The following is a 20,707-nucleotide window of genomic DNA, read 5'->3' on the forward strand; positions in this document are numbered from 1 at the left end:
TGTCTGTGTTTTTAAATGGAGCAAAGTCTATTGAACAAGATTCTAAAATCATTAATAATCAAAGGAAGAAAAAAGAAGATGTAAGAGAATGAAAAGGGAATGTAAGAAAATGCTAAGGTTGGTCTTACCTCTCCATGTTTCTAGGTTTGATCATTTAACTTGTGAATGACCCAACCTCTTTCTTCTCTCTTTTCCTTTGGTAATCTGCCTTAATTTTCTTCAGCTCCTTTCAGAGAAGATGAATGAAAAGTTTATTCTGATGCTTGTTTGGTTAAAAAATTTGGGTGGACAAAATTGAAAACTATTGACTTACTTGAGATTGGGGATAAGGTTTGAATTGTATTAATCTATACTATGAACAAACATAGGGAATATGAAAACTTGGTTATGATTTCTTATATTTCACATTCTCCAACATAATTTAGAAATGGAGACAGAAAATGTCACTTCTTAGCCTTTTATAGTTAAAAATGCCCAACAAATGTTTATGTAAAATCATTACTGGTACCACCAACCCTAGCCTCAAAGATGCTGCATGGCATAGATTTAATTTAAATTACATGATGTAAGGGGAACTCTCCTTGAGAGGTCACTGAAAATTGTTGACCCCAGTGGCTGAGATTTTTAGCTGTTGTTCATGTCTGGTACCATCTTCTCCATTATTTGGATAGGAATCTTGGGTTTGTTCTTTTACATTTTTCCTTTAATACACCCCTCTTTTCTACCTGTCTACTTTGGGTGGGAAAAGTTCTCATGTTCACGTATTCTCATTGTTTGATGGGGGAGAGGTGGAGATTTAGCAATTAGAAATATTCTAAAATGAAAGGTACTTTTAATACTTATTTATGGTAATTAGCTGCCAGCTGGGCTCAAGTCTTTGTTATGGAAAAAATTAGAAATTATCTATATTCCATTAGAAATAAAGAATAATGTAGCAATGTTCCTTAACACTTTTCAGTTATTTCAGGTACCTCATATGTTACTGTGTAAACTAGCAGAACTTAATGGATTTGCAGATGTAACCTTGAAAGCATTACCTTTCGGTCAAAGTTAGATGTTATTGCACATAATCTTATGAGTAAACCAATTTGTAAACCAACTGTGTAAACCAATTTTTCATTAGGTTTCAGTGCAGAAAAAATAGTAGGAGATTATAAAGCGCTGGTTTGCATTGAGGGTATTATGGTCATTTTTCTTGAACCACTTACACTACTTTAAGCCACAGATATATCTTTAATAGCTTTCCACCTGGAGAAGTTAGAATTATATTCCTATCAATCTAATCACATTCAGACTTATTTGTATAATTTAATTTAAGTTTATAGAAATTTAGTAATACTGCAAACGAAAACAAAATCTGAAGCTTGTGTTTTTTTATATTCTTTGGGTTTTCCATTCTACTCACAGGAAAATAGTATGGGCTACTAAAACTGTTGAGGGCAAGCAGCAGGTATAGGCATACTGTAAGGGTAATAGTGTAACTTTGTAGAAGTCTTTTAGAAGCAAAATATATCAGTATCTTTAAATTACTCATACTATTTGATGCAAAGATTCTATGTTTATGAGTTTATATAAAAGCAATAATTTTTTAATTGCTTCATGTGCAATTATATTCATCATAATGCTATTTACAACATAAGAAAGTTAAAAACAACCTTAATGATCTATATGGAAAAGGATAAACATAAAACAATACTGAATGAAATATTATACTGACATTTAAAAGAGAATATAGAAATATGGAAAAATGTTTATGAAGCTATATAAAAACACTCAAGTAAAAAAGTTGTATAAGATGTACAAGCATAACCCAGTTAAAAAACCAAACCAAAATCTATGTATAAATCCCTATAAAAACACATTGCATTGGTTATGTCTGGATGGTGAGATCAAGAATTATCTTCAAATATTTTTCTATTTTTACATATTTTTAAATATTCCAAGAAAAATATAAATTTAACATATTAAATATAAATAAATAAAGTGATGGAATAGCTGCTTTATGGGTTCTGGGCTTACAAACTACATAGGAACTGGGGAAGAAGGTAGTCATCCTTTCCTTGGTAGGTAAAAGGCTGTCAGAAGACATCACCAGGATGAATGAATAGGCTATTTCACAAATAATAAAGCCCCCAGACATTTCTTGATTTCTTAGACTTTGCAAGTCATTGTGTTGTTCAATTGTGATTTTCAAATTTGCTTAACCAAAGAGACTTTTTGTTTAGAAGAAATGTAATATAGAAGCAGAACAGACAGAAGCAGAGCTGCATTGATTTAAGTGGGAACAGGAGGTCTAGGCTGTTTATCCTGCATCCTCCTCTGATCTCTTGCTGATTGGAGAGAGGGTACTGGGGAGCTCCTAAATGAACTCACAGTATTTTGAAGGAATAGTAATAAGTACTTTTGAGGGATCTTTAAGTATAAACCTCTTATTTATGTTCTACTACTTATAAAAATGCTGTAAGTTAGGCATTAATTAAATTAATTTATTAGGTCCATTATGCAGATGGGAGAACTAAGGCTTGTGGATGTGATGTGAGTGGCTGGAAGTCATATACCTCTATACCTGAAATTGGAGTCAGTTCCTATATGACTCCAAACTTATGCTTTTTACCACAATGTCATGTTGCTCAACACAAACTACTGTGTTTTTACAGTATAACCATCCTTGGAAATAGCAGAAAACAGAAGGGAATTTGACAACTGAATAGCTGTACCTGATTTTCTCTCTTCCTTGACTTCATATTGCAATTCTCATGAAATGGGGAAAGAGATGCAAAAATCTAACTGTGATGGAGACTAGGTACATGATTGATAATCTGTTGGATCTTAAGGAGGATTTCCACCACTTGAAGCAGATGTAGGGTGCAGTGGCAGAAGTCAGCAAGGTGTAAGGGTATTTTTAGTATCCCTGCCTCAAAGATACAGTGTCTTTGTAGGCTAATGGAAGGAAGTTACCTCTTCCTACAGATTAGTTGCTTTTTAAGGTGGCCAGGGCAATTCCACCTTTTTTCTCCCTGACTTCCTTCGTGCTTTCTGTATTTCTTCAGAGATCTCAGTCAACGCAATACTGTTAATGGGAAAGCAGGAAATGTTGCAGTTGGGATGAAGGGCAGCACCAGGCAAAAATGAGGCGGGGGTTCTTGTTTACCCTGCACTATTTGTGCAAGAAGAAAATGAAAGGCTGCTTCTGGGATTCTACCAACAAGCAGATGTCAGTGGGCACCAAGAAGCTCCCCACCTGTTTGCTGGCATCAAATCTTTGCAGTTTTCTCCTTGTTTAAGGGTAAGAAAAATATTTCTCTTCTTGTCACTCTTCATCTCCCTCCCCCAAAAACTTAGAAGTTAAAACAATATCATCTATATTTTAAATCACTTCAAAAACAAACAAAATGAACATAGAAATTGTGGTCCATATGCCAAAAGACAATAAAAATAAATCAGAAAACTAATAAGCCCAAAGACATGAAATAAGCCTATGTAATTCATATCAACTTATTAATTTTGGTTATTAAGATGAATGAGTTAAAACCCCTATCGAAATACAAAAATTTTCAAATTGGGTCAAATACAAATTCAAATTATATTCTGGAAATTTGAAAAGAAAGTAAAAGTAAGGGCTGCCAAGATGAGCCTATTCACTGGGTTCTTAGAAGGCTTCAAACATGTGGGCTAAGAAACTCTTAAATGTGCTCTTTCCTATATCCCAGCTGTAACTACAAGAATCTGCCTCTTGTGATCAAAACTGTTCATACCAATTAGTTGATTTACAATATGAAATATCAACCAAGTAGTCTGTCTGGACTCTGATATAGGTCTAACATACACCTCTCCCTTCCATAGCTAACATTTACTGAAGGGCTACTGTTTCCAGATGTTAAATATATTTACTCCATTTAATCCTCAAACAACCCCCTGAAGTTGGTCTGATAAACACCTCCATTTTATAGATGGGGAACTGAGGAAGCATAATGTTTATAAGAGTTACCCAAAGGAAAAAAAAAAAAAAAAGAGTTACCCAAAGTCATACAGTGAGCAGGCGGTGAGGCAGGTGGCTTGGGAATGACAGAATCAGAGCAAATGGAATTAGTTAATTGGTTCCAATGTCTAAAACCATTGGTCTTTTGGCGTTGTACTCTCAAAGCCTGGTTTTGTCCATCTTCAAGGAAGACGTTCTGTGATTAGTCTAACTGGATGTGATCTTCAACACTATCTTCCTTTTCCCTGATTCCCTTCTGACAGATGTTCTGACAGTTCTTTAGAACTAAAGATAAGTTAGTACCTTTGCTCAGGTTTCAGGCACATCAGACAGCTCTGAGTACATCCCTTCTTTTTAAGGTGATTTGGTTGTCCCTGCTCTGCTTGTTGGTGTTGATTTATGATTTAATTCTCAAGGAGAAATTTCATTTCTCTCATTTCATTCTGCTAGTTAATAGGCCCACATTGACCTGGAGGAGAGTCTCTAAAAATGCATGTGAGGGCTCTGTTTTTGACGAATTAGTGGTGGAGTGTTTTATTAATGACTTGAATGAGAATGTAGAGAGAATATTGATCAGATTTGCAGATGACATAATTGAGATGCTAAAGATAATACATTAGCTACTAAAACCAGAATCTAAAAAGATCTTAGTAACCTGAAACATGAGGACAGGTTTATTTATCTAAGCATTTAATTTAAAAAAATGTATTGGGTGCATATTATATGCCAGAAAATAGGGGGGATTCAAGAGCAAATCAGGTGGACAAGGACTCTGACTTTATAAAGGTATGGCATTACAGAGAAGACAAAACTTAATAAATAAATATAAAGGCTTTTACTTAGGTTTAAGAAAAAACAAAGCAAAACAAACCCATGACTCATCTGCCTCTAGTAGTACAAAAATATAATGGTGGAACTGTGACTTAAAAGCAGGGCCTAGAAAAAGATTTTTAGTTGACTTTTAGTTTAAGCTTTATATAAGTCAATAGTGGAAGATGGTATAAAAAGTTGACATACTCTAGTCACATTAATAGAAATATGGTGTTGCAAACAAAGAAGTTTTTTTAAAAAAATTTTTATTGGAGTTCAATTTGCCAACATATGGCATAACACCCAGTGCTCATCCTGCCAAGTGCCCCCCTCAGTGCCCATCACCCAGTCACCCTAACCCTCTGCCCACGTCCCTTTCCACCACCCCTTGTTTGTTTCCCAGAGTTAGGTGTTTCTCATGTTTTGTAACCCTCACTGATATTCCCACTCATTTTCTCTCCTTTCCCTTTTTACCCTTTCACTAATTTTTATATTCCCCAAATGAATGAGACTATAATGTTTGTCCTTCTCCGATTGACTTACTTCACTCAGCATAACACCCTCCAGTTCCATCCATGTCAAAGCAAATGGTGGGTATTTGTCGTTTCTAATGGCTGAGTAATATTCCATTGTATACATAAACCACATCTTCTTTCTCCATTCATATTTCGATGGACACCGAGGCTCCTTCCACAGTTTGGCTATTGTGGACATTGCTGCTATAAACATTGGAGGAGGGGGGGGGGGTGCATGTGTTCCGGCGTTTCACTGCATCTGTATCTTTGGGGCAAATCCCCAGCAGTGCAATTGGTGAGTCGTAGGGCAGATCTATTTTTAACTTTTTGAGGAACCTCCACACAGTTTTCCAGAGTGGCTGCACCAGTTCACATTCCCACCAACAGTGCAAGAGGGTTCTCCTTTCTCCACATCCTCTCCAACATTTATTGTTTCATGTCTTGTTAATTTTCCCATTCTCACTGGTGTGAGGTGGTATCTTATTGTGGTTTTGATTTGTATTTCCCTGATGGCAAGTGATGCGGAGCATTTTCTCATGTGCTTGTTGACCATGTCTATGTCTTCTTTGGTGAAATTTCTGTTCATGTCTTTTGCCCATTTCATGATTGCATTGTCTGTTTCTTTGCTGTTGAGTTTAATAAATTCTTTATAGATCTTGGAAACTAGCCCTTTATCTGATACGTCATTTGCAAATATCTTCTCCCATTCTGTAGGTTGTCTTTTAGCTTTGTTGACTGTTTCTTTTGCTGTGCAGAAGCTTTTGATCTTGATGAAGTCCCAATAGTTCATTTTTGCTTTTGTTTCTCTTGCTTTCATGGATGCATCTTGCAAGAAGTTACTGTGGCCAAGTTCAAAAAGGTGTTGCCTGTGTTGTCCTCTAGGATTTTGATGGATTCTGTCTCACATTTAGATCTTTCATCCATTTTGAGTTTATCTTTGTGTATGGTGTAAGAGAATGGTCTAGTTTCATTCTTCTGCACATGGCTGTCCAATTTTCCCAGCACCATTTATTGAAGAGATTGTCCTTTTTCCAGGGGATAGTCTTTTCTGCTTTGTTGAATATTAGTTGACCATAAAGTTGAGGGTCCACTTCTGGATTCTCTCTTCTGTTCCATTGATCTATGTGTCTGTTTTTGTGCCAGTACCACACTGTCTTGATGACCACAGCTTTGTAGGACAACCTGAAATCTGGCATTGTGATGCCCCCAGATCTGGTTTGCTTTTTTAATATTCCCCTGGCTATTCGGGGTCTTTTCTGATTCCACACAAATCTTAAGATGATTTGTTCCAACTCTCTGAAGAAAGTCCATGGTATTTTGATAGGGATTGCATTAAACGTGTACATTGCCCTGGGTAACATTGACATTTTCACAATATTAATTCTTCCAATCCATGAGCATGGACTATTTTTCCATCTCTTTGTGTCTTCCTCAATTTCTTTCAGAAGTGTTCTGTAGTTTTTAGGGTATAGATCCTTTACCTCTGTGGTTAGGTTTATTCCTAGGTATCTTATGCTTTTGGGTGCAATTGTAAATGGGATTGACTCCTTAATTTCTCTTTCTTCAGTCTCATTGTTAGTGTATAGAAATACCACTGACTTCTGGACATTGATTTTGTATCCTGCCACACTGCCGAATTGCTATATGAGTTCTAGCAATCTTGGGGTGGAGTCTTTTGGGTTTTCTATGTACGGAATCATGTCATTCACAAAGAGGGAAAGTTTGATTTCTTCTTTGCCAATTTGAATGCCTTTTATTTCTTTTTATTGCCTGATTGCTGAGGCTAGGACTTCTAGTACTACGTTGAATAGCAGTGGTGAGAGTGGACATCCCTGTCGTGTTCCTGATCTTAGGGGAAAGGCTCCCAGTGTTTCCCCATTGAGAATGATATTTGCTGTGGGCTTTTCGTAGATGGCTTTTAAGATGTTGAGGAATGTTCCCTCTATCCCTACACTCTGAAGAGTTTTGATCAGAAATGGATGCTGTATTTTGTCAAATGCTTTCCCTGCATCTAATGAGAGGATCATATGGTTCTTGTTTTTTCTCTTGTTGATAAGATCAATCACATTGATTACTTTATGAGTGTTGAACCAGCCTTGCATCTGGAGATACATCTCACTTGGTCATGGTGAATAATCTTAATGTACTATTGGCTAGTATCTTGTTGAGAAATTTTGCATCTGTGTTGATCAGGGATATTGGCCTATAATTCTCCTTTTTAGTGGGTCTTTGTCTGGTTTTGTAATTAAGGTGATACTGGCCTCATAGAACGAGTTTGGAAGTACTCCATCTCTTTCTATCTTTCTGAACAGCTTTAGTAGAATAGGTATTGTTTCTTCTTTAAACGTTTGATAAAATTCCCCTGGGAAGCCATCTGGCTCTGGACTTTTGTGTTCTGGGAGGTTTCTGACAACTGCTTCAATTTCCTCCCTGGTTATCGTGCTGTTCAGGTTTTCTATTTCTTCGTGTTCCAGTTTTGGTAGTTTTGGTTTTCCAGAAATATGTTCATTTCTTCTAGATTGCCTAATTTATTGGCATATAGCTGCTCATAATATGATTTTAAAATCGTTTGTATTTCCTTGGTATTGGTGGTGGTCTCTCCCTTCTCATTCATGATTTTATTGAGTCTTTTCTCCTTTTTTTTTCTCTCTTCTTTTTAAGAAGGATGGCTAGTGGTTTATCTATCTTATTAATTCTTTCAACTCCTGGTTTTGTTGATCTGTTCCACAGTTCTGGTCTCTATTTCATTGAGTTTTGCTCGAATCTTTATTAATTCTCTTCTTCTGCTGGGTGTAGGATCGATTTTCTGTTTTTTCTCCAGCTCCTTTAGGTGCAAGGTTAGCTTTTGTATTTGAGTTCTTTCCAGTTTTTGGATGGATGCTTGTATTGCGATGTATTTCCCCCTCAGGACTGCTTTTGCTGCATCCCAAAGATTTTGAACGTTTGTATCATCATTCTCATTAGTTTCTATGAATCTTTCAATTTTTCTCTAATTTCCTGGTTGACCCTTCCATCTTTTAGCAGGATGGTCTTTAACCTCCACGTGTTTGAAATCCTTTCAAACTTCTTCTCATGGTTTAGTTCTAGTTTCAAGCATTTTGGTCTGAAAATATGCAGGGTACAATCCCATTCTTTTGGTATCAGTTAAGACATGATTTGTGACCCAGTATGGGGTCTATTCTGGAGAAAGTTCCATGTGCACTTGAGAAGAATGTGTATTCAGTTGTGTTTGGATGTAAAGTTCTGTAAATATCTGTGAAATCCATCTGGTCCAGTGTATCATTTAAGCTTTTGTTTCTTTGGAGATGTTGTGCTTATAAAATCTATCGATTGCAGCAAGTGCTGTGTTCAAGTCTCCCAGTATAAGTGTATTATTATCTAACTATGTCTAACTTTGGTTATTAATTGATTGATAAACTTGGCAGCTCTCGCATTCAGGGCATAACTATTCATGATTGTTAGGTCCTCTGTTGGATAGATCCTTTAAGTATGATATAGTGTCCCTCTTCATCTCTTACTACAGTCTTTGGGATAAATTTTGATTTATCTGAAATGAGGATGGCTACCCCTGCTTTCTTTTGAGGACCATTTGAATGGTAAATGGTTCTCCAACCTTTTATTTTCAGGCTGCAGGTGTCCTTATGTCTAAAATGAGTCTCTTGTAGACAGCAAATAGATGGGTCTTGCTTTTTTATCCAGTCTGAAACCCTGCGCCTTTTGATGGGGTCATTAAGCCCATTCACATTCAGAGTTACTATTGAAATATATGAATTTAGTGTCATCATGATACCTATTCAGTCCCTGTTTTTGTGGATTGTTTCCTTCGACTTCCTCTTTCTTTTACAGAGTCCCCCTTAATATTTCTTGCAGAGCTGGTTTGGTGGTCACATATAATTTCAGTTTCTACCTATCTTGGAAGCTCTTTATCTCTCCTTTTATTATGAATGAGAGCCTTGCTGGATCAAGTATTCTTGGCTGTGTGTTCTTCTCATTTGGGGCCCTGAATATATCCTGCTAGCCCCTTCTGGCCTGCCAGGTCTCTGTGGAGAGGTCTGCTATTAACCTAATACTTCTCCCCATAAAGTTTAGGGATCTCTTGTCTCTTGCTGCTTTAACGATGTTTTCTTTATCTTTGGAATTTGTAATTTTCCCAATTAAATGTCAGGGTGTTGAGCAGTTTTTATTGATTTTAGGGGGGATCTCTCCATCTCCCGGATCTGAATGCCTGTTTACCTTCCCAAGTTAGGGAAGTTCTCAGTTATGATTTTTTCAAATGCACTTTCTGGACCTCTGTCCCTTTCGACGCCATCTGGAACCCCAATTAAACTTAGATTTTTCCTTCTGAGGCTTTCATTTATTTCCCTTAACCTTTCCTCATGATCTTTTAATTGTTTTTCTCCTATTTCCTCAGCTTCCTTCATTGTCATCAACTTGTCTTCTATGTCACTCGTTCTACCTCGTTAACCCTCATCATTAGGACCTCCAGTTTGGATTGCATCTCCTTTAATTGATTTTTAATTTTGGCCTGGTTAGATCTAAATTCTGCAGTCATGAAGTCTCTTGAATCCTTTATGCTTTTTTCCAGAGCCACCAGTAGCTTTATAATTGTGCTTCTGAATTCACTTTCTGACATTGAATTGTAATCCAAATTTTGTAACTGTTTGGGAGAGAGTACTGTTTCTGATTCTTTCGTTGTTGTGAGTTCTTCCTTCTAGTCATTTTGCTTAGTGCAGAGTGGCTAAAAACAAGTTGTAGTGGAAAAAATAGAAAAAGAGAAAAAAAAAAGAAAAGAAAAGGCAGGGGAACAAACAAAAAACAAAACCCAAGGGGGGGTTATCCTCTGATTCTATATACTGTAAGTCCCTAGACTTCCCCTGGAACTTTCCTCGCTGCTTGGTCAAGGACTTGCTCTTCCCCTGTCCTTCTAGCAGGTCTTCTGGGGGAGGGGCTGCTGTGCTGATTCTCAGATGGGTGCACCTACGGGAGCTGCCCTGCCCCCTGCCAGATGCCGGGCTCAGTGGGAGCTGTTTATCCTGTGAGGCCTCTGCTCCCTGGCGGCCCGCCTCGGTCCCAGGTACAACGTGACACCAGGAGGAACAATAACAGTGGTGGCGGCCAGCTCCCCAGCCCTGGAGTCAGCTCCCGCAGTAATTACCGCAGCTTCCAGTCTGCTGGGGCCCGGATGCTCTGGGAGTGGTGGCACCGATCTGCACAGCTTGGGGCCTCATTGTGGCAGGAGTGTTATTGCTGCCCCGTGTCCTAACCCGGCTTCTGCCTGTCCCGGGGGGAGTGCTGGATCTTGGACTGTGTCACCCAGCGGCCTTGGCTCTGGGGCCTGTGCTGCTAGAATCGTGCTCCCGGGCCTCACAGCCCCCTCCACCGGGAGCCGCTGCCTGAGCTCCAGCCTGAGCTGCTCCCGGGGCCCCGCAGGGAGCCTGCTCCAGCTCTTTAGGGACCTCTGCTGTGGTGTGTGGTGGGCTCGCCCCCCGGGCACAGGTCCTCTGTTAGTGACCCCGGGAACCTGGGGGCTCCACTGCCCCTCCTGGGGTCCTGCTGGAGTTCTCTGTGAGAGCCTTTCCATCGGGGAGGATTCATAAAGTTCCTGCTTCTCCGGGACTGGGCCTTCCTGTCTTGGGGACTCTCGCTGCCCCCTTTAGCCTGGCTTCTTGTGGGGCCCCTCCCCCTTGGATGCTTTTTCATTTGTTTATTTTTTTCCGTCTTCCTACCTTGATAGAAGCGCAAATTCTTCTCACTTTAGCATTCCAGCTGTTCTCTTTTTAAATCTCAGGCCGAATTCATAGGTTTTCAGGATGATTTGAAAGTTATCTAGGTAATTTGGTGGGGCCAGGTGACTTGGGGACCCTACGCCTCAGCCAGCTTGCCCAGACTCCGCAAACAAAGGAGTTTTTATTGTCATTGTAGCACATGATGACCACACCATGCCTGAAGCATTGCCTAATTTCCTTTGTAAAATGCTTTGATGTGTACAAATTTAATGAGGTCCTGAGGTCAGCTATAAAGATGGTGAAGGAAGCTTTAGAGCAGACTGTAAGAGAAAAGGTGAAAAGAAACTTGGATGTTCATCCAGGAGAAGAGAAATTTGCAGATTGCATCATAGTGACTTTCAAATATGTGAAAGCCTATAAAGAGAAAGTAGATTTCTCTGAATGACTGTCTTGTTCTTTGTGGAGCAGGATTAGGTCCCTGGGTAGCCAAGGACCAATATCCACACCACTAAACAGTTTGGTAAATACCAGAAGTGACTGAATCCCTTCTCTTTTCACATTTATATTTGGGAAAATAAATATATACTTATATGGGGAAAGAAACCATGTTTTACCTGCAGTTTTTAGAGGGGCATATCCAAGGAAATAGATTGAGTGTTCCATCTTACATCTAGACTGACAAATTGCAAACCGTACAATTTAGCTTTACTGTGGAGCACAATAAACCAGTATATAATATACAGATTTTCCTTCTGGTTGGCTCACTTGAACAATTTATATTTCCTTCTGGTCTAATGACAAGTCAGGCTTCTCAGCAATTCTCTTCACTCAGTATGGGATAAAAATTGGGTATTAGGCTCCTTGATTTTGGCCTTCATAAATGAGATTCATATTGTGGAAGAATGGCTTGAGAGAATATTTTGTGCTTTCAGCTTAGAATTAAATGCCAATTAGGTTGATCTCAGAAGAACTGTAGTGCTAACTGTGGAAGTAAAATGATCCTAAAGGAATAGAGTAATTAATTGTTCAACATTTGGCTCTATATGCTTGGCATTCTCTATCAAATCAGACTCTAATCTAGTAAAAATAAATATGAGTGATAGATGGAAACTTTCTCCCCTTTTACCTTTCCTGTAAAATATTCTTTTAAGGGCAGAATGTAACTAGCAAAGACTACTCCTTACATAAAATAAATTTTAATATATAAAAAAACAAATTATGCCATGCCCATCTTCTCTATAGAAAGCCAGTTGTACAAAGCCTTAGATATATTGGACTTTACAAAAAACAGTTTCTTTAAATGTCACACAGTTCTTCAATTGGGTAAGGTTTAAGAACTAAGAACTTTAATTATTTAGGGTATGTTGGCCAATATGAAACTTTTATAGGCTTACTGTTATTTTCATTTCTAATAATAAATAATATGTCCAAATGCAGCAGTTACATTTCAGAAATGTGATCTGACCAGGAGTATTCTTAGATCTGGCAATACTGAATAAATATTACTAAAAATTCAATTGTAATAATAGCAATAACAATTATTAATGCTATTCGGGGCTAGGTAATGATGACTTAAAGTGCTTATAAGCACTTATATTTATATGGTGCTTTTCACTTTCCAAAATTTATGATCTCATATCATCCTATAAAGATTATCCCTTGAGATTTTTTTATTATCATTATCTACACTTTATTCATGAGGAAACTAAAATTCAGCAAGCCTATACAATATGTTCAAGGGACACTTAGAAACTTGCACAGGTAGAATTTAATTCAGTACTCCAAATTCCAAATTCTATGTTTATTCTAATTTTGCCAAGCCACCAGAGAACACATCTTGAAGGAGGAATTCAGATTGCTGAGGCACCTGAGAGGAATGTTGCTAGCATCAGCTCTCACTGGGACAAATTCCACTCAGAGGAAGAAAGGACATAGACTCTATGCCTTAGAGCATAGAACCTGCTAACAATGGTGGTGTTTGTAAGAATCTGTTTTATGACTAATGACAGGAAGGAAGGTTGAATTCTTGTTGAGAATATCATAAACTGTACTTTTAGAGAGGGTCTGAGATTATAGATCTTGAAATTATGAAAAGGATTTGGATGGAACTCAGTTATATTGTTAAGTCCAGCATGACTCCAAACAATATAGGATGGGGTGTGTCTTTGCCGAGTTTGGAAGGAAAAACTGGTGAGTATAATTCAGACCCTTCCTCTATTCTTCATCTTGGGAGCTGGCCTTTCCACAGAACCTGTGTCTGGCTCTTCTCCTCCAGAATGCAAGTTTTTACAGATGTGTACACCATGCATAGAGATTTACAGATGCCTGCATCACACATAGGTTTTACAGATGTAGGCCCCATGTAGGAGTCATGGAGACTCCTGGGAACAGGTATTTAATCCTGTCCAGTTCTGAGACTTGCCTTCGGGATGGAAGCCACATTCTTCAATATTACTTAAGTCAGTAATAAAAAGTAATATCTTAACCTTCCTTTCTTCTGCCCTAAAATTTCATTTTACATCTCAACTGGTGAAAAACTTAGAGAATGGAGGTGCTCTTTTTTGGGCTCCCTCAAATTGCAACACTTAGGTTAAATATTTGTGGGAGGGGTCACTGAGCTTTGCTCTCTTTTATGATTATAGGTGTTCTCAAACATAGTGAGTTATTCCATGAAGTACTATATTTAGTGTTTAGAGCATGGACTCTTAAGCCACAGTGTATATTTCTAATTATCTTTAAAATAGAGGTAATAAGAGTGCCTGTTTCATGGGGTTGGAATGTGAAACTTAGTACATGTAAAGCACTTAGAACAACACCTAGAACATAATAAGCACCCAAAAAGTGTTAATACTTATTTGATAAATCCATACAGTGACAAACAATGGGCTGGGTGGAAGTTATGGGATTGGATCTTTCATTCTTGAAGAAACACCCTAAATGGAAGAACAATACTAGCACTTTTGGATACAGTAGGCAGTTTATTATTTAATGTAGTGGTTAAGGGAAATCATGTTTCAAATCAATCTTGTAATTCACATGTTTCACATTCTCTTCAAATTTTTTCTCTGCTTCTAAACCAAGTATTTCTTATTTTCAAATACTAACTTTATACATGCACAAATGCTTATGGCTTATTTCTCAAAAAATTCTAAGCACACCTCACATGTATTAGAAGAGAAATCTACATTCATCTGCAGATAAAGCTTTTGGTAGAATTACAAGAGTAAAATGACAAATTAAGGAGCTGTTCATATGCTGTTCAAGAGGATTTAGGACTCTTTATTGACTGAAATTCAAGATTTTGAAGAAAAAAGTGTTCATTATTATTATCCAGTTATAAAAGAATAGTGAAATGAAAAACTGCATAACAACATAATTCAGGAGGACATTTTTTTCTTTTATAAACTACATGATGTCTGACAGGAGATTAATCCCTTCTAAATTATTGAAAATGAAAGAAAGTATCTAAAATGAGAGAAACTAAGCAGTTAAATATGTTTTTTAAGGGCACACAAGGCCTCAGTGGTAGAACATAAGATGAAATATTTTAGTGGGAGCCTAAACCATGCACTGTGACTCCAGAGAAAGGAAGAATCTGTGTTCTTTAAGAAGTCAGACCTCAGGTCATTCTCCAGAGTGGCTAATGAGTACAGCTGGTATAGAAACTAAAAAGTTGCTATAGGAACCTTGAATTCTTCAATGTTTCCTGGCACACAAAAACAAATTGAAGGATGGGCAAACATTTTAATGATCCAAACGTGGAACAAATTTTTTGGCCTTACCTTTGATCTTGCCTAACTGCCTGAAATTTCTCCCATAAAGTAGAAACCATAATATGGTCTAGAAAAATGTATAAGCAGCTCAAGTTAACTAATATACCCATCACTCATTCTTAATCTTGAACTTGAAACAGTAGCAGAAAGTAGTACCCAGGAATCTATGCTTATTTCTTTTACCTTCCCCTTTTGATCCATATTCTAATTTTTTTTGCTGCATACTCCATTAATAATATTTTTTAAAAAAGATTTTGCTTTTTTATTTGTCAGAGAGAGAGAGAGAGAAAGAGAGCACAAGCAGGAGGAGCAGCAGGCAGAGGCAGAGGGAGAAGCAGGCTCCCTACAGAGCAGGGAACCTAATGTGGGACTCTCCTAGGACCCCAAGATCATGACCTGAGCCAAAGGCAGATGCTTAACTGACTGAGCCACCCAGGCAACCTTTAATAGAATCTTTTACAAAGATTTTATTTATTCCTTTGAGAGAAAGTGAGAGCGGGAGAGATCACAGAGGGAGAGGAAGAGGGAGAAGCAGACTCATCGATGAGCAGGGAGCCCGATGTGAGGCTTGATCCCAGGACCCTGAGATCATGACCTGAGCTGAAGACAGATGCTTAACCGACTGAGCCACCCAGGCACTCCCATTCATAATATAATCTATGTGAGTAGAATAAATTAAGGCTATTGAAAACTCACCAAATCATTCAGCCTAATGAAGAATTAAGAAGTCTAAATAGTTTGGAATGAAGTATGAGAAGCTCCACAGACCTGCTCTTCAGTGAAAATGGTGAAAATGATTTTTTAAAACCTACTTATCAAAAGGACCTGCAAATGTCCTTAAGGGCATATAACAAATATTTATTCAAGAAAACATATTAAAACCTGGTAAGAATAGTGAGGCTCTTTGGTATTTAAAGGAAACCTACACCCACATCCCCTTTCCTGCTCAGCAAGACAGAAACTCTTCCGCAGAGTGGTAATGCCCAGAATATAAGACACTCTCCCCTTAACTCCTGGTCAGAGGGCTATCTTCTTTAGAGGAAAAACTTCAGCATTTCTAATCCTGCTCCTAGCTAACTATGGCTGAGGCTAAGTTCTGGGTGAATATTGTCAATATTGCTGGCTCTTTTCTTCTTCCCATTCCTTCATGTAATGGAGGCTCTATCTTGAGCAAGACACTGTACAGAATAGTGGGGCCCTGAAAGCCATTACCTGAGTTAATTGGACAGTTGTGGGTCAGTTGGTGCCCCAGGGCCTTATTAAAACAATAGAGCAATCATTGAGCAATTAGTGGAAAGAGATAGTCAAAGAGAGCCACACTGAAGCCACTATCATCCTTGGGTGACTCTGGGTATACCCAAGGCTGTGCTCTCTGAGAATCAACATCAGAGTCTTCATGCTGTGGGAGGCAATAACTAAATAAATAAATTAAAATAATCCAGCTAGTTACTAAACATAGTAAACAAACAAACAATAGCAAGTGCTGGAAGGCAGGGGCAGTACGTAGAGTTGCTACAATATATTATCTCAAATGACCAGTTTCAAACAAAAAAATCATGAGACATGCAAGGAAACTAAGTCTGACCCATACTCTGAAAAAAACTCCAAGCAATAAAAACTGCCTATGAGAGTGACCACATATTGAAATAAGTCTTTAATAAAGACTTCAAAGCCACTGTAAATATGTTCAAGAATTAAAAGGAACCATGATTAAAGATGTAGAGGAAGGTAAGAATATAGGGTCATATCAAATAGAGAATGTCAATAACAGATACAATTATAAGAAAGAGCCAAATGGAAAGGCTGGATTAGGTAAGTACAACTAAAATGAGACATTCATTAGAGAAATTTAAAAGTAGATTTGAACTGGCAGAAGAAAGAATTAGCAAACTTGAAAACAGATCAATAGAGATTGTGCAATTTGAAGAAGAGAGAGAAAGAATGAAGACAAATGAACAGAGCTTCAGAAATGTGGGATATCCTTAAGTGCATCAACATACATATAATGCCAGTACCAGGAGGAGAGGACTGAAAGGAGCAGAAAAAATATTTGAAGAAATAATGGCCAAAAACCTCCCAAATTTTTTGGAAATCATTAATCTACAGCATTTAGGAAGTTCAATGAACTCCAAGTAAAATAAACACTAAGAGACCTACAAGCAGATGGATCATAGTAAAAACGCTGAAAGTCAAAGACAGAGTTTTGAAAGTAGGAAGAGAAAAATGACTCATCACTTACAAGGGAACTCCAATATGACTGGCAAATGACATTTCATAAGAAATAATGGAGACTGAGAGGCAGTGGGATAACATATTCAAACTATTCAAAACCCAAAACTACCAACCAAGAATCCTATATCCAGTGAAGCTTGCTTTCAAAAATGAAGGTGAAATAGAGGCATTTCCAGGTAAGCAGAAACTGAGAGAATTTGTTGCTAGCAGTTCCACCTGACAAAAATGCTAAAGGAAGTTATTCTTCAGGCTAAAAGTAAGTAACCCCAGATGGTCATTTGAATACACATAAAAAGACAGAGCACTCATGAATGCAATTATGTAATTGTGTAGTTAGAAGGGAATATGAATATATATTTATTTTACTTTCTTAACTGATTAAAAAGCATTGTATAATATGTATATAATATATTGTTGGACCTATAGCATGTAAAAATGTAATATATTTTCCAGTAATGTAAGAAAAGAGCTAGGTGGGAGCAAAGCTGTACCTGGCCAAGGAAATAACCCCAGATGGTAATTTGATTCTATAAAAACAAATTACGAGATCCAGAAATGATAAATACGGAATAATAGAACAATATATAAACTTGGTCTCCTCCTTTCTCTGTTTATTCAAAATGTATAAAATCATGATTAAGAATTTAGTATTGAGCTTATAACATTTACAATGTGATATATACAACAATAAAATTACAAAAAGGAGGAAAAAATATATAAAACACTGGAGCTAAGTCTGTATAAATCAGAGAAGTTAGCATATATATGGTCAGGTCTAGAGCAGCCACTGATATGAATAGTAAAATAGTACAAAATAGTAAAAAATAGTAAAAAAAATCATTACAATGTTAAAATGCTACATTAGAGGATATTTCCTCCTGCAAAAACAAGCATTAAGGAAGAATGGACAGTAAAATGGACTAATAAATGTAACCAAGGAGGTGCAAGACTTGTACATTGCTGTTGATAGGAATGAAAGAAAACCTGAATAACTGAAAAGACATACACAGCTCATGTTCATGGATTGGAAGATTTAATATTGTTAAGATGTCAATAGTACCCAAATTTATTTTAAGATTCAGTGCAATCTTTTTTGTTTGCTTGAGTTTTTATTTAAATTCCAGTTAGTTAACATATAGTGTAAAATTAGTTTTGGGAGTCAAATTTAGTGATTTGTCACTTACAAATAACACCCAGTGCTCATCACAACCAGTTCCCTCCTTAATACCCATCACCGATTTAGCCCATCCCCCTACTCACTTCCCTTCCAGGAAGCCTGAGTTTATCTTTATATTTAAGAGTCCCTAGTTAAGTATACTTAAGTTCCCTATTCTTAATTGTTTGCCTCTCTCTCTTTTATGTTTTTCCCCTATGTTCATGTTTTTTTTTTTTGTTAAATTCCACATATGAGTGAAATCATATGATATTTGCCTTTGTTTCACTTATTTTGCTTAGCATAATACACTCTAGCTCCATCCACATCATTGCAAATGGCAAGATTTCATTCTTTTTTATGAGTAATATTCCATTGTAAGTGTATATACATATGTACTTATATACTATATCTACATATATACTTTATATCTATATCCATAACTACTTATCTTCTTTAGCCATCAGTTGATGGACACTTGGGCTGTTTCCATATTTTGGCTATTGTTGATAATGCTGCTTGTGCATGTGGCCCTTCAAATTAGTATTTTTATATCCTTTGGATACTACCTAGTAGCACTATTGCTGGGTTTTAGGGTAGTTCTATTTTTAAATTTTTGAGGAACTTCCATACTGTATTCCAGAGTGGCTGCACCAGTTGGCATTTCCACCAACAGTGTAAGAGAGTTCTCCTTTCTCCACATCCTCACCAAGCATCTGTTGTTTCCTGTATTGGTAATTTTAGCTGTTCTGACAGGTGTGAGGTGCTGGCTCATTGTAGTTTTGGTTTGTATTTCCCTAATGATGAGTGATGTTGAGCATATTATCACGTGTCTGTGTTAGGCATCTGGATGTCTCCTTTGGAAAAAAGTCTTCTGTCTTCTGCCCATTTTTTAACTGGGTTATTTTTTGAGGGGTTACTTAGTTTTATAAGTTTTTTATAGATTTTGGATACTAACCATTTATCAGTTATGTCATGTGCAAACATCTTTTCCCATTCCAGAAGTTGCCTTTTAATTTTGTTGATAGTTTTCTTCACTGTTAAGATGCTTTTTTTGGGGGACGCCTGCATGTTCAGTGGTTTAGCACCTGCCTTTGGCTCAGGGTGTGATCTGGGGATCTGGGATTAAGTCCCACATTAGGTTCCCTGTGAGGAGACTGCTTCTCCCTCTGCCTGTGTCTCTGCCTCTCTCTGTGTGTCTCTAGTGAATGAATAAATAAATAAATAAAATTTTATTTTAAAAAAAGAAGCTTTTATCTTGTTGAAGTCCCAATAGTTAATTTTTGCTTTTGTTTCCCTTGCCTCTGGAGATATGTCTAGTAAGAAGTTACTCCAGCTGAGGTCAAAGAGGAGCAACTTCTTTGACCTCAGCTGGAGCTAGGATTTTGGTCCTAAGATTTTGATGGTTTTCTGTCTCACATTTAGGTCTTTCATCCATTTTGAATTTATTTTTGTGTCTGGTGTAAGAAAGTGGTCCAGTTTCATTCCTCAACATGTTACTGTCCAGTTTTCCCAATACCATTTGCTGAAGAGACTCTTTTTTTCCATTGGATATTCTTTCCTGCTTTGTTGAATGAATTAACCATATAGTTGTGGGTCCATTTCTTGGTTTTCTATTCTGTTCTATTAATCTATCTGTTTTTGTGCCAGTACCATAATGTCTTGATGATTACAGCTTTGTAATATAGCTTGAAGACTTTAATTTGATGCTTCCAGCTTTCCTTTTCTTTTTCAAGGTTGCCTTTGCTATTTGGGGTCTTTTGTGGTTTCATACAAATTTTAGGATTGTTTGTTCTAGCTCTGTGAAAAATTGCATTAAATGTGTAGATTGTTTGGGTTGTATAGACATTTTAACAATATTTATTTATCCAATCCATGAGCATGGAATGTTTTTCCATTTCTTTGCGTCATCTCCAATTTATTTCTTAGGTGTTCCATAGTTTTCAGAGTACAGATCTTTCACCTCTTTGGTTAAGCTTATTCCTACGAATCTTATGGTTTCTGGTATAATTGTGAATGGGATCAATTTCTTGATTTCTTTTTCTGCTGCTTTATTATTGGTGAATAAAAATGCAACAGATTTCTGTATGCTGATTGTGTATCCTATGGCTTTATTGAATTCCTGTATCAGTTCTACCAATCTTTCAGGTTTTCTACATAGAGTATCATGTCATCTGTGAATTGTGAAAGTTTGACCTCTTCCTTGCTGATTTGGATGCCTTTTATTTCTTCTTGTTTTCTGACTCATGAGGCTAAGACTTCCAGTACTATGTTAAATAACAGTGATTAGAGTGAACATCCTTGTCTTGTTCCTGACCATAGGGGAAAGACTTTCAGTTTTTCTCCATTGAGGGATATTGGCTGTAGGTCATTCATATATGGCCTTCATGATGTTGAAGTATGTTGCCTCTGTCCCTGCTTTGTTGAGGATTTTTATCAAGAATGGATGCTGTATTATGTCAAATGATTTTTCCTCTCCTCTATTGAGAGGAGTATGGTTCTTATTCTTTCTTTTATTA

The 20,707-nt window shown here is 37.2% G+C and overlaps 1 long non-coding RNA gene across 4 annotated transcripts in view; it reads left to right on the top strand.

The window, feature by feature from the left end:
• Nucleotides 1-20,707, top strand: part of LOC102152711 — a 58,602-nt gene that overhangs the window by 27,275 nt on the left and 10,620 nt on the right. For 2 of the 4 annotated variants that reach the window (XR_005367446.1, XR_005367447.1), the window contains exon 5: nucleotides 3,051-3,286. The exons of 1 other annotated variant lie outside the window; for it this stretch is intronic. This is a non-coding gene — a long non-coding RNA (uncharacterized LOC102152711). Of the gene's footprint in view, nucleotides 1-3,050; nucleotides 3,287-12,861; nucleotides 13,221-20,707 lie in introns of those variants that run through there. One more of the 4 variants, XR_005367449.1, reaches the window with a different exon arrangement.

The sequence above is a fragment of the Canis lupus genome, chromosome 12 (assembly GCF_011100685.1).
Source record: "Canis lupus familiaris isolate Mischka breed German Shepherd chromosome 12, alternate assembly UU_Cfam_GSD_1.0, whole genome shotgun sequence".
NCBI classification, from domain to species: Eukaryota; Metazoa; Chordata; class Mammalia; order Carnivora; family Canidae; genus Canis; species Canis lupus.